This window comes from Grammomys surdaster, unplaced genomic scaffold, assembly GCF_004785775.1.
Source record: "Grammomys surdaster isolate TR1022 unplaced genomic scaffold, NIH_TR_1.0 66, whole genome shotgun sequence".
NCBI lineage: Eukaryota > Metazoa > Chordata > Mammalia > Rodentia > Muridae > Grammomys > Grammomys surdaster.
In genome coordinates this window covers 12,571,457-12,585,505 of record NW_021604568.1, presented here as the reverse complement: position 1 = coordinate 12,585,505, position 14,049 = coordinate 12,571,457, and the positions used below count along the sequence as shown (strand labels likewise).

General features: G+C 39.4%; 1 protein-coding gene and 1 pseudogene across 3 annotated transcripts in view; one reads left to right on the top strand and one right to left on the bottom strand.

Annotated features, from left to right (window-relative positions):
* The window catches only part of LOC114626099, an 8,713-nt pseudogene extending 1,399 nt beyond the window's left edge, over positions 1-7,314 (top strand).
* Positions 1-14,049, bottom strand: part of Add3 (adducin 3) — a 114,417-nt gene that overhangs the window by 70,531 nt on the left and 29,837 nt on the right. The window lies entirely within an intron of this gene.

The window sequence follows — 14,049 nt, the reverse complement described above, 5'->3', positions numbered from 1 at the left end:
ACACACACACACACACACACACACACACACACACACACACACACACATTTCTGGGGCCCCTCTTGTCATTCAGGTTTAACACCACACAAGCCCCATGTGTAGCTCTCTGTGTGCCTACAGTCTAGTACTCGGTGTTGTCTATATTAACATCTGTCTGGGCACATACCCAACCTCTTGCTCCCTCAAACACTGGAATAAGCTTTAATTTATTAGGAAATCAAAAAACTAAATGAACTGGGGGAAGTGAATACAATTTCACACCAGTCACAGGATACAGCTGTGATCTGCCAAGCTTACAGGCCTCTCTTTAGCTAACAGTGAGGTTACAGGACTTTCTCCTCAGCTGAACAGGAAGCAGCAATCCGAACATACAACCGTTCCCAAGCTCCAGCACTCCTGCTCTCACTTCCCACTTCCAGCACACACTCACCCTCTGACCTGGGCCTGTGCAGTACGCCCACGCAAGCCTCTTTGATGAAGTCTTGGCAAGTCTATGAAAGACAATATTTTGGGGAGTCCACAGGTAGCCTTTAGTTACCATGTTCCCAAATACAGAACCCCAAGGGTCTGTTGTTAGAATAAACAGGCTGTAGCAAGCATGACCAACTAGCTTTAGCTCCTGAATGCATACTTGTGCATACAATACATAGTCTGCCTCTTCTGAAAGTTGTTTCCGTGGCAACAACTATAACTTAGAAATCTGAACTTTCCTTTTGCCATTCATAGAACATGATGTGACTCACAGACAAGGCGCTTAATCCAGATCCCAGGCCATGGAGGTCAAAAGGGAGTATATGGAATTAAAATGCTTTGTAACTCATGAGTCCTACAAACAGTACATTAAAAAGAAAAGTTAGTCAAGCAAAGAAACACTGACACAGTGTTCTAGGCACACAGACAATATGTGCAAAGACTGACCACTCTGGGTCAGCGATAACTCACAGTAATATGGAAGAGTACTTCCCCAGCCCCACTTTAGGATGAATTTAGAATACTAGACACAATCTGCTTAGATGCATAAAGACCCCGGGTGCATGGACAGGAGTGTGATTACACACATACAAACAAGACAAGCTCCAAACAAAGGAAACAGTCATGTGCTCAAATGGGCATGCTTAGAAGACAGGGAGTTGTGGGCATTTTTAAAGAAAATGCCTTAAATTTACTTTTAAATGAATACTTCTTTCTTCTTTCAATGTCTTTTTCCGAACTCCCATTTTACGTCAGAGAGCAGCAGGCCAGTACTGTCCTAGTCCTTACAGGAAGCACCAGCGTGTGTCTGATACACAAACAGCTAGCTCTGAAACAGGAAGACAACACACATGCATGAAGGAGCAGCATGGGATACATGGCAGGGAGAAGAAACTGTTCCAAGAGCCTCCCCTCTCACAGCAAGTACCAGAACTGCTGGGAGATTTCCTTTTCATAGAAAAGTAATAACTTCTTAATTCATATCAAAGTGGAAATGACAAAAAAAAAAAGACATTGTATATAAAAAGTTTCCTGAAGGAGGAGACAGCACAGATTTTAACAGACTTTAAATAAAACATCACACACACACACACACACACACACACACACACACACCAAACAAGCAGGAACAGTCTCTTCAGGAGGTAATAGAACTAATGCAGTTTGCTTCAGTGAGAGGATCATCTCATCTCAGTGAGTTGTCTATCTCAAGTACAAATACGCTTTAAGAGAATGACACCATTAATTCTACATTTTAATCATGCAAGAATTTTTATGTATTTTTAAAAGTTTTTGATAATTTCATCCATGCACATAATATGCCTTTAACCATACACAACCCCTACTCTTACCTCCCTCCCTCCTACTCCCTTCATCTGTTTTTTTCTTCACCTATTTTTTTTAAACATGAAACACTATATTTGTACATTTTATTTAATGTGTATGGGTGTTTTACCTTCATGTTTTACCTTTACTCTAAAACAGCTGTAAGCTGCCATGTGGGTGCTAGCTATTGAGCCCAGCTCATCTGGAAGAGAAGGCCAGTGTGCTCTCAGATGAGGTGTCTTACCAGCCCCGATCAATACCTTTTAAAAATTATATAGGTTCAAATTTTTTTCACATGCACACATACATTTCATCAATACTTAGTTCAGATTATTTTGAAACTATTTGAATTATTCATTTTAGCGAGTATACTTATATTTTCTATTGAATGCCAGTAACTTCATTTTGTGTTGGAGGCATATTGGGGGAATAAGCCCTCTGCCTTCACATGGCTCAGAAACAAGCTTGCTTTCTTTCATGTTTCACACTGTTTGGCTCATCAGAGCAGCTTCCAAACTTTAACTAAAATGCAGATAACAATCTTAAAAACAAAAGTTCCGCTGCTGTAGCCACCATTAAAATGAAAATCTTGGGGTGAACACACATTGCAGCTTCATTTTTAACTTATTTTTTATTTTTTCTTCAAGATAAGGTTTCTCTCTGTAGCCCTGGTTGTCCTGAAACTCATTCTGTAGACCAGGCTGGCCTCAAACTCATAGATTCACCCACCTCTGCCTCCCAAGTGCTGAGACTAAATCCATGTGTCAGTATTTTAAGCTTCTGGCTATGCCACAGAAAACTCATGCTGAGTCCCAAAGCACAGTGCCCAATTTTAGGAAACACATAATTAAAACATCCTCTCCATTCTCCTGATCTCACCAAACAAAAGGAAAGAGGTTCATTGATACAGGACAGTGTTCTGAGTGTGCTAGTGAGTCACTTGCTATTCACAACAGCAACTACTCTTCCCCGCTGTGGCTCCAGCACATCCTCTGTGGAAGGCCAGGAAGTGTGCCCTTTCTGCATTCTACGTGCAACATCTGGTGTACTCAAAGGGATGACAGAATACTCATTTTGGAATTACGTTGTCACACATGAAGTACATAAGGGTACTTTCATAATAAAAAAAATAGGACATAGCAAGTTTTAAAAATTTTGCTCATTAAAATTACTTTTTCATGTAATAGTAACTTTTATCTGCCCATATGTAATTGTCCCCAAGGGTTAATGCCTCCATTTGCTAACCTAGGCTTAGTCCTGGAAGCTTCTAGACTCTGTACCATCTTATCTAGACCCACAATGTTTTCCGACTCTGAGACTTACTGCTGAATAGCCTCACCCTTTCTAGTTCTTTCTGAGCTTTGGGTGACCGGTTTAACTCAGCTGTTCTGGCTCAATCTCTTCTCCAAGTTGACTGATTCAATCTGGCTTCTCTCTCAGCCTCCGACTTTTTGCTGTTTGGCCTCAAAAGAACTCTGGTAATCTGTTCTAATCTTCTGGTTCCTCATTCTCTGGCTCGCTCACCTGTGTCCAGCTTCTTCTCTCTTCAACCTGTCTCTAACTTTTCCAGAACTGCCTCCTACATCCTCCCTCTCTGTGCGCCACTCTCTCAAGTAGCCTCCCTGTCCTCTCCTGGGAGAGCTGGGCATCTCACAAATCTTTCTCTGATTTGTCACTTTGTCTGCCCCTCAATTAGAGGTCGTTTTCAAACATTAGTGCTTCCTTTTACAAACTAACTTTGTCTTTATTGTTTGGCATTGAAGGTGTGTCTATATTCTAGCCAGAGAGATTAAAGGTATGTACTAAGGGCTGAGCCATACCACAAGAAACAGGTTTTGTTTTTTGTTTGTTTTTTTTTTCAGTAAATAACACAATCTTAGGGTTCACAGTGTGAGCAAATATCCTGCAACATATTTAGCCTTAGGTAGGAATAAAGCAATCAAACACAAATTAAACTGTTTTTGTTGAAATGGGAGGAATGAAGGTAAAAATAAGGGGCTAGTAACCAAAAGACGTCAGTCTACTCCTCGAGGCCCAAAGGGTGGCAAAAGACTTCAAGTTGTGTTCCATACATGCACCGTGGCACACAGTGCCCAAATATATCCATGGGCACATACAATGAAAACACAGCAGTGTACTGAAATTCTTTTTAAGTCATTAGAAATCTTTCAGTTCTGAAGTAAATAGTTAATTAATAATTTTAAAATTAAAGAGTATGAAACCAAAAAATATTTTATAAAGCAAAATTATCCTCTTAAATTCTGTATTTCCATAGATGTTTAAAAAGAAATTTAAACTTATATTTTATTTGTGTGGGTCTTTTGCCTTACATGTATGTCTGTGTGTACCACACACATGCCTGATTCAACAAGAGGCCAAAAAAGGGGGTTCAGATCTCCTGAATTGGAGTTACAGACAGTTGTGAGTTACCATGTGGGTGCTGGGAAATGAACCCTGGTCCTTTGAAAGAGCAGCCAGTGCTCTTAACTGCCAAGTCAAGATTATCTCATTTAAATAAAACTATCTAATTTAAATAACTCTAAAGGCTGCGGTGTCAGACAAGCCTGATGTCCTACAAGTTTCCTAGGGAGCTAGCCCCTTCCTGGCACATGGAGCCTGTGCTTAGCCAGCACCTGTGAGAGGCCAATGTCCAACCCTGTCAGTGTCATCACCCTCTGTCTCAGAGATGACAAATACTTATACCAAGTATGTTAACAGTATTATACTGTTTGCAGTATGTATTGTCAGAAAATATTCTAAATACTTTATATCTCATTCACATGTCTAAAGAATGTAATTGATAGGGCTGGAGAGATGGCTCAGCGGCTAAGAGCACTAACTGCTTTTCCAGAGGTCCTGAGTTCAATTCCCAGCAACTACATGGTGGCTCACAACCATCTGTAATGGGATCCAATGTCCTTTTCTGGTATACATGAAGAGAGTGACAGTGTACTCACATACATAAAATTAATTAATTAATTAAGAAAAGGATGTAATTGTAGAAAACAACCTAACAACAAGAAACACTAAACGGACTCGGTAGGATGTATTTACGTATTTATTTATATACATGCAAAAAATAAAGAAAAGAAGCCATGAATTTAGAAAGGGGGGGGCAGGACACACGAGTTGGAGGGAGGGAGACTGATGCAGATATAGAACACATATAGGAATATTTTTTAATTTAAGAAAAACCAACCAAATGGAAAAGCTAACATTATATGTAAAAATAACCTACAAAATCTCCAATTCTAAGATAGCTAAGAGTCTTCATTATAGTATACTGCTAACCAAACAATACACTCCAAGTCTTAAGGCGTGATAGATATATATATATTCGACTCATGTTACAAAGACAGTCCTTTTAAGTTTGATGAATATATTTATCTAACCTATGAACCCAGGAATAAAACCTCTGGTAGCAAAAACAAAAGTACCTCTTCAGTAGTAAAATTGCTTTCTTCCATCATTTTAAAAGGAGAATTTTCTAGAGCCACCATTGAAGGAAGTTACTGGCAATTATTCCAACAGTATAATATACTGCATGTGCAGACAGGTTAGCTGCTACAGAATGTCCAACTAGCAGAGTGTGGTGTGGGCTACAGAAGGGGCTGAAGAGAGAGCTGAGACTCAGAAAAAGGAGTTTATGTCATAACCTGAGGAAATGCACTCACTATCCCACACTTCACCTCTATCAACAAGGGTATCAGAAGATGTACACAATCAAAGGAGCTCTTGGGGAAAGAATTGGGAATTGTTAATAGCCTAGTGTTTTCTTATACCACTAACCACCAGAATCCAATAACTGTAGTAAAGACACAAGGCTGGAAAGAATCAGATTGTACGAGCACCATCTCTTCACTAGAATGATCATTGTCTAAACACACCCTGAAAAAAGAGCTCAAGTTCCTGTTAGGCTCTAGGTGCATAGTAAATACACTGAGGAAGGCAGGCTACAGAAAACCCTGTCTTGTATTTGACAGAGGCTGGCCTTTGGGATCTTGGAATGTAAAACTGTGTAAATGATTTCAAATTTCACATTTTCAAAATTTACTCATGTTGCTCCAAAATACCTGATTTATATGTTTCCTGTGTTTATTTGTTAACTCTTGGTCACAGTGAATTAATAAAACTAACTTTTCACATTCTATTGCAAATTCTTTTAATATTTTGCGAAGAAATCTATTTCCTCCTCAAGCATAAGTAAAGATAGATATTTGTTTGCTTCTAAAATGTATATCCACTGTCACCTGGGATGGGAGTGCTTGTTTTAGCTGGGCAGTCATCTCTACATGCTACTAATGACTATATTACTCCTTAATAATGTAGCGCTAATGTCTTATTTTAGCCCTTCAATACTGTAGCATTAATGTCTACTACTATTCTACAATACTGTTAATTTCCCATCTTTGCTGGTTCTCACTCATACTTTACTGCTTTTTACAAAATCATTCAATAAAGTAATCAACTGATTAGAAAAGAGGCCATTCGATACTGTGCGGCAGTGCCAGCGGTTGATCCTCAAGTCTTGCTCCGGCTGTGACCAGCGCAGCCCCCAGCTGTGCAGACAAACGGAACTCAACCATTAAGCAAAACATGGGAACTCAGTTTGTACGAGTTACAATGAACACCTCAAGAGGCAATAACAGATGGCTTGGAAATTGTGGTTTCACCTAGAAGTCTACACAGTGAATTAATGTGCCCAATTTGTTTGGATATGTTGAAGAACACCATGACTACAAAGGAGTATTTATATCGGTTTTGTGCAGATTTATCACAGCCCTTAGAAGTGGCAACAAAGAATGTCCTACCTGTCGGAAAAAACTAGTTTCTAAAAGATCACTAAGGCCGGATCCAAACTTTGATGCACTCATCAGCAAGATTTACCCAAGTCATGATGAGTATGAAGCTCATCAAGAGAGAGTACTAGCTAGGATCAACAAGCACAACAGATACAGGCCATGAACAGATTACAGCGAGGCAAAAAGCAGCAGACTGAAAATGGCAGTGGAGCAGAAGACAGTGGTGACAGTTCCCACTGCAGTAATGCATCCAGACACAGCAATCGGGAAGCAGGCCCTAGTAACAAACGGACCAAAACATCTGATGACTCTGGGCTTGAACTCGATAACAACAATGCAGCAGTGGCAATCGATCCAGTGATGGATGGCGCTCCTGAGATTGAGTTAGTCTTCAGGCCCCATCCAACGCTTATGGAAAAAGACGACAGTGCACAGACTAGATACATAAAGACTTCAGGCAATGCCACCGGTGATCACTTACCCAAGTATCTGGCCATGAGGTTAGCTTTAGAAGAGCTTCGAAGCAAAGGAGAATCAAACCAGATGAACCTGGATACAGCCAGTGAGAAACAGTACACCATTTACATAGCCACAGCCAGTGGCCAGTTCACTGTTTTAAAATGGCTCGTTTTCTTTGGAATTGGTCAGTGAGAAATACTGGAAAGTGAACAAACCCACGGAACTTTATTATGCACCCACCGAGGAGCACAAGTGAGCTTTTAAAACTCAATTCTGAGACTGAACTTTTCCTAGTCTATCCCTTTACTATTAAAGATGCACCGTCGTTACTTTCATGGACAGATCTGGGGTATGTTCAGTTCTCTTTCTGAGCCAGACTTGTTTACACTATTAGATTAATGTCTCCTTAATTTAAAGACATACTTTTTGGAAGAGACTCTAGTAACTCAGTACTCCTGTGCTCCCTTAACAGTAAATCTAAGTTATATGCTTCTAGAACATGCGGTTCCTTTGGGGAGGACACTCTGACCTAGGAGTTTTTGTAGTTCTGTATTCTTTATTTTTTCCTTCCAGTTTTTGGTCTTTTGAGACAGGGTTTCATTATAAAGCTCTGGCTAGTCCGGAACTCGCTGAGTAGAACAGGCTGGCCTTGACTTTGGAGTAATGCTCCTGCCCAAGTACTGAGATTCTGCCTGGCTTAAGATTCAGTTGGCCACCAGCCATCTTTCCCCCTTTCAAAAGGTTTTTAGCTTAAAGAATGTTGGACAATATGTATTATGACTTTTTTCCCTTGGAGTCTTGTATATTTATAGTTTTCTATACAAACTGTAGTATCTTCATGAAGACCAAGGCTCAAATTTACTGTGCTTAAAACAATTCTCATAGGATTATCATTTTCATACATAATATCTCATTTAAAGGAGGTTCTTTACGAACTTAGTGTCCATTGTCATGCAATGTCTTGGTTTCATCATGTGTTTTCACTATAAGTTTAGAATTTCTGGTCATGGGGAAGAGTCGAACAAAGTTCTTTGAGAACATGGTTCATTTACAGATTTCACTGAAGAAAGAGAAGTTTAAGTTGGTGAAACTATATATATGTATTCCTCTGTACATTTGAGAGTTTTTTTCTTCTGTATTTTACTGTTCTTTTATTACATATGTTTGAAGCTTTTCTCTATTAAAATACCAGAGATTATAGAGATATTTTGCACTTTAGCCTTGATGAAAAGTACAAGATATGTTCAAAGCTTCCCCTCATTTCTTTTCTTATTAATTAAGAATAACATGCCACAGAGAGTTAAAACTAGAAAAGAAAGGTTTTGTTTGAAGAGGTCTTTGCATTTTGAGTTGCCCCATGTTTATAATTTTAGTGCTCTGCTAATTACACTCTGTAGAAACAGGTTAATGGAGTGTGAACATTACACTGACACATAATAAGACAATTCAGTACAAGAATGTCAGCCAGTCAGGGAAGCCATTCAGATTTGTATTGGCAAGGTGTTGATGACTTTCTGCTAAACAGTCAGACTTAATGTTTTAGATTTTATTTCTGACCCAATGCTACATGTCTCCAAGTTTATATTCTCACAGTATTTATAAAGACATGTTTGGATTAAAAAATTTAACCCAAGAGGGTTTTGATAGAAGGAAGAGACTTCCTGTACCATTGTAACTAAAGTGTCAGTCATTTTAACTATTCCTCTGTCCGTTTAGACAGATTGGGGCCAGCTTGATGCTTTAATCTTGAGCCAACTATGAAAACTTAAAGGCTTATTAAATTGTTTACCATTTTACTGAAAATATTTGAAATCTGTTTTTACAATTTTTTTTTGCTACTCTGTGCCATAAGATTTGAAAACCACCAAAAATTATACAAACTTTTATATCCAACTCCTTTTCTTGGGTAATGTTAAGTTGTATGGATTATTAATGCATGTTTGCTGAATCTAACTCTTTGTTTTGTGATGTGATTGCTTAGATTTTATTGATGATAGATTAGTAGTTGTATTAAATAATTAAATTCTAAAAAAGAAAGAAAGAAGGAAAGAAAGAAAAGAGGCCATTCTGTGGGAGTAGATAAGTTCCAAGTCATGTGTATTGCTGACATGAGCACATGTCAAGGGAATAGTAAGACGTCCCATGGTCCTAGTACAGATGGTGACAGTGTACATAGGATCAGCCACAACTTCTGCATTTGAAAGTAGTATGAGGCTGCTCCCCTATGGAGACCCCTATTGAGATTAGCTAAACCACACCTTGCCCTTGACCCCACAATCCCAGCTTCTCTCCTCCTCTTCCTCCTTTTCTCCCCCCACCCACTGTGTGCTTGCGTGCATGTGTATTGTTTCTTCATTCTCCATTCTCCTAGTCAAGTTGGTCCCAAAGCTTTGCATGAAGTCACACTATTCAATGCAGAAACAAAATGTATCTACAGAAATAAAGACATGTGCTCGTGGACTATCCAAACCCTTGTGGATTGTGCTGGCTTGAGTATTAAGGAGTCCCTGAACTTTGGACCTGAGGAAGAGGCTGCCGTGAAGCAGCCAATCATCTCATTAGTAATAACACTTGCAACTGTGAGGTGGTTTTGCATTGATGTCTTTGGTGACATGCCAACACCTTCAATCCCAGTATTTGTCTATCTCTTGAGTTTAAGCCTAGCCTAGTCTACATAAAAAGATCCTGTCTCAAAAAACAAGGCAGGTTGGGGCCAGTTTGCAATTAAATAACCTTTAGGTTTTATAAACTCATGTATTCTAGCACAAACATTATATATCAATATGCATCCTTAGTGTAGCCAAAATATTAAACAGTGGCTAGAATGTATTTACAATAAATTCCATTTTTACCATTACTATCTCTTTCCTTTAAGAAAATTGACATAATGGACTTCTATGTCTTCCGACGAGATAAAACATACAATGCAAAGAAAATCTAAATGCAAAGGATTACATGGCTCGTTCTATCTGGAGGCTCCAGTGTCTTTCATATCTATCACTTCACTTTATGTATAGTACAGTTTCATGGACTAAGATTATCTATGGGTTGGGGACATCAAGTCAGCAAATTGGTTATACCAGGAATCCAAGTCTCTTGAGGCCTGCCTTTTTGGTAAATATATCTTTAGTCTTTCAATGGTTTTTTTTGTTGTTGTTTGTTTTTTTGTTTTGCTTTTTTGTTTTGTTTTGTTTTTTTTTTTAAAATCTGAGTATTTCTAAGTTATAGAATATGAAGACTCAAGGGAAAACAAGTTACTAACACTGTAAAGGTCATGACTGGTTTTCAACCTGAGAAAATACCATCCCTCTAACAATTCAGACTGTGAAATTTGGCAGCTCATCTTTCTATCAACTCTACCAAATACAGAACTGTATCCTTAGTCCAAAATATATGTATTTTGAAGCCAGCTAATATTTGGAAATTATACAGCATTTCTGAAATTAGGTATAAGAGTGATAAGCAGCCAGGCAGTTTATGGAAGGCCTTAATTTTCCACCATATTCTATGTTTACACAGCATGATTCAGAACACCTGGACAGAAAGTTCAACAGTTCAATCAAATGTTGTGAAAACATCTGCCTGATCTTTTATCAGCATAGCTTATTCCTAGTTTTCACGCTGGGATATTTTCCAGTCTGACATCATGTCAGTCAAAAGAATCTCAGAAGCACAAGAACAGCTAATGTTATCCGGCGCCTACTAGAGCGAAGCACTGTGCAGAGTACGATAACGGATTTCAGCAGAACACCAGCTTCCCGCAGACCAGCGAAGTCATAGTCCATCGGCATGAACCTAGCTCTGACTCAATGGCCGAGCTCCATCTAGTACACACAAACAAGAGCCGCCGCATCTAATACTTTAAGAGATATGTGACTAAGACGTCAAGCTTTATGCAATGCTTTTGACTTCTGAAAGTATTAGTAAATCATAAACACAACACTTATTATTTATATACCATCACCCCAAAGTAAATATTAATAATTTGTTTGGTATTCTTGTAGTAAATACAAACAGAAACATTCTTATTCACATTTCAAAAACAATACCCTACCCTATCCCCCCAAAATGAAAAAAAAAACAAACAAACAAAAAAAACAAAAATAAAACCAACCAACCAGGTAGTACATTGTACAGTCTACAACTTAAATTTCAAAATTAGTAATATACAATGGACATTTATCCTAAATCAGTCTGTGCAGATGAGCTTATTCTTCAGTGTTTACAGTGCATGGCTAATTACAGCATTATCAACTTGGCTATAACACACCTTAGTATATAACAACTTGGCCAGTTTTTTTTAAATATATATAAAATGTAAAGCAAACTCCTATAAATGTAATTGATGAAGCAGGTGTTAGGAGTATTTAACTAACTGATAAATACTGACAAACGGCCTTACGTTGCAGTCAAACTTGTAAAGACAGATACATTACAGTTACAGCTTCAATTTAACATCTTTCTAGGTTACTTCACTCATTCTTATTTTGGGCACATTGATTAAAACAATCATCTTAGTGCATAGTTGTGGTCTGAATAGGAACAGTTCCCATAGGCTCATATATATGAATGCTTAGTCATCAGGAGTGGTCCTACTTGGGAAGGATTAGGAGGTGTAACCTTGATGGGATAGGTGTGGCCCTATCAAAGAAAGTGTGTCACTGGGGATGGTATTGAGTGTGCCCTTCCTCGGCCTTGAGCAGGCCTGAGAGACCTTGTTTACCACAATAGACCAAATAATAGGACCTAGGTGGAACTACCCACTTTGGCTGCATGACAATAGACACCTAGGTGGAGTTACCCACCTTGGCTGCACCTACAGCCTTCTACAGGAACTGCCTGCTGAGCTTGCCTTGAGATCTTGAGCTTGCCTTGTCATCTCTCCAGTGCTGTGTTTTCAAGTTTTTGAGACAAGGTCTTGCTATATAGGCCAGAGCATCTTTGAACTCATGATCCTTCTATCTTAGTCTCCCAAGAGCTGGAAGTAACGGTGTTTGCAACTACTGTGGGAGCAAGAAATTTCTTCATATAGAGTCCACAGGAGCCCCAAAATTCCATAGACAAACTTCAGAAAATTCAATTTGAATTCTCTCAAAGAGAGGAGGAAAATTATCCATGAATTGTTCTAGGGGGTATTCATAGCTTTCATCAGTTCTCAAAGGGGACCTGTGGTCCCACAAGGTCAAGAAGTTAGCTAGAGAGACTAAGCACAGTAGGATGGTATGCCCTGAATAAGTGACCGTGGAGGGCTGGGCCCTGACAGATATGTACATAACCACAAGGCCAAGGAACAATGTAGAAGAGGGGGCACAAAGAATGTAAAAACATGAGATGGGAGAAGAGTCTTCCAGAAAACACGAGATAGCTGTTGCATTCATAAACTCACTATAAATGTAATAATATGCTCAAGACTGAATATCATGAATGGAGGAGGGGCCCACTAGGATCCACCCTTCCCCAAAAGACTGTATTAATTTGCAGTTAATGGTTGCTAAAAAAAAGAGGTGTCATTTTCTTCCTGGTGTAGCCACTGATACGTTGTCCATGTTCTAGTAACCCCCTCACTAACCTTGTGCATACAATTCTAAGTAGACTCAGTGGGTCACACACAAAAAGAAGACATAAAGGGAGGGAGACTTGGGAGGAAGGATTTTATCTGGAGGGATGGCTGAGAGAGGGACATGGTGTGAAAATTACTAAATACATTATACACACGCATAAAACTGTTAAAGAACTTTGGTGTGGGGGTGGGTGTCAAGACAGAGTTTCTCTGTGTGACAGAGCCCTGGCTGTCCTGGACTCACTTTGTAGACCAGGCTGGCCTCAACTGACACTTGTCTCTGATTCTGGAGTGCTGGGATCAAAGGTGTGCACCACCATGTCTAATTGTCAAAAAACTTCTATATGCTCATCTGACGATTTCACTAGTCTGGGCCTTCCAGATGGGCAGGATCAGGGCTAAGTAACTTGCTGCTGACTGAGTCCTTACTTGTGAGCACCTAGTTTTTGAAGTCATAAAACAGGTGCGAAGTTATCTTTGGTAGAACAATACCCTTACATGCTGCAGTTCTTATAGGACAGATGCCACAGGAGAGTGGGAACTGCCCTCAATGAATGAGGGCATCTATGGAAATGTGCCAAGCACCATGAATATCTTATACCAAATTAGTCCAGCAGGAAATGCTTCAAACCTACCCACCAGAACTCCCTACCACCATGCTATAGACAAAAACCATGGGCTTAGGAACAGACTTCATTTTTGCAACTCGGTGGGGGCTGAAGGTGAAATGGGCTTAGTCTGGGCTGTGGCTATTAAGAAAGGATGATTTTATGATGTGTTGTGTGTCAGAGTTTCATCCTTGGTGTCACTCTGCACTCACCTGGACAGTCATATTTGTCAGCCACAGCCTCTGCTACCACTTCTCCTGCCAAGGTTTGACAGATCTGTACTTCTAGCTGCCTGTTCTAGTTCCTAGGCCTGCCCCAGTATCTTGACCTTCATGCTATACAATCAAACTCTTACTGTTGCCCACAGACTGGAGGTGGGAGGGGAGACAGGGAGGGAAGTGGGATAAGGATGGGAGAGAGAAGGACAAGTCTGAACGTCTGCCCACAAGTTCTTTCTCCATGCTTGAACCAGGACTTCTTTAACTTGACCTTCCCCTTCCCTTTCATCTTCCCCTTCACCTCCCATGTTCTTCTGACTTGACCATTTTTCCTCTTAAGCTACTTTTCCCTTACCCATTCTTGATTTATTTCATGCCTTAATTCTTTCTCTCTGGAATACTACAGTGATCTTTTTACCTTTACCCTTAAACCTTTCCAGTTACTCTCAATACTACTGCCAAAATAAGATACTAAAACCAGAAACGTGACATTACTCCACTTTCCTATAAATCTTTCAATGCCTTCCCATTTCACACAGAATATAGTCCAAAGAACACAGACTATAAATGTTTCAGTGACATGATCTTTGTTATAAATCTATTAT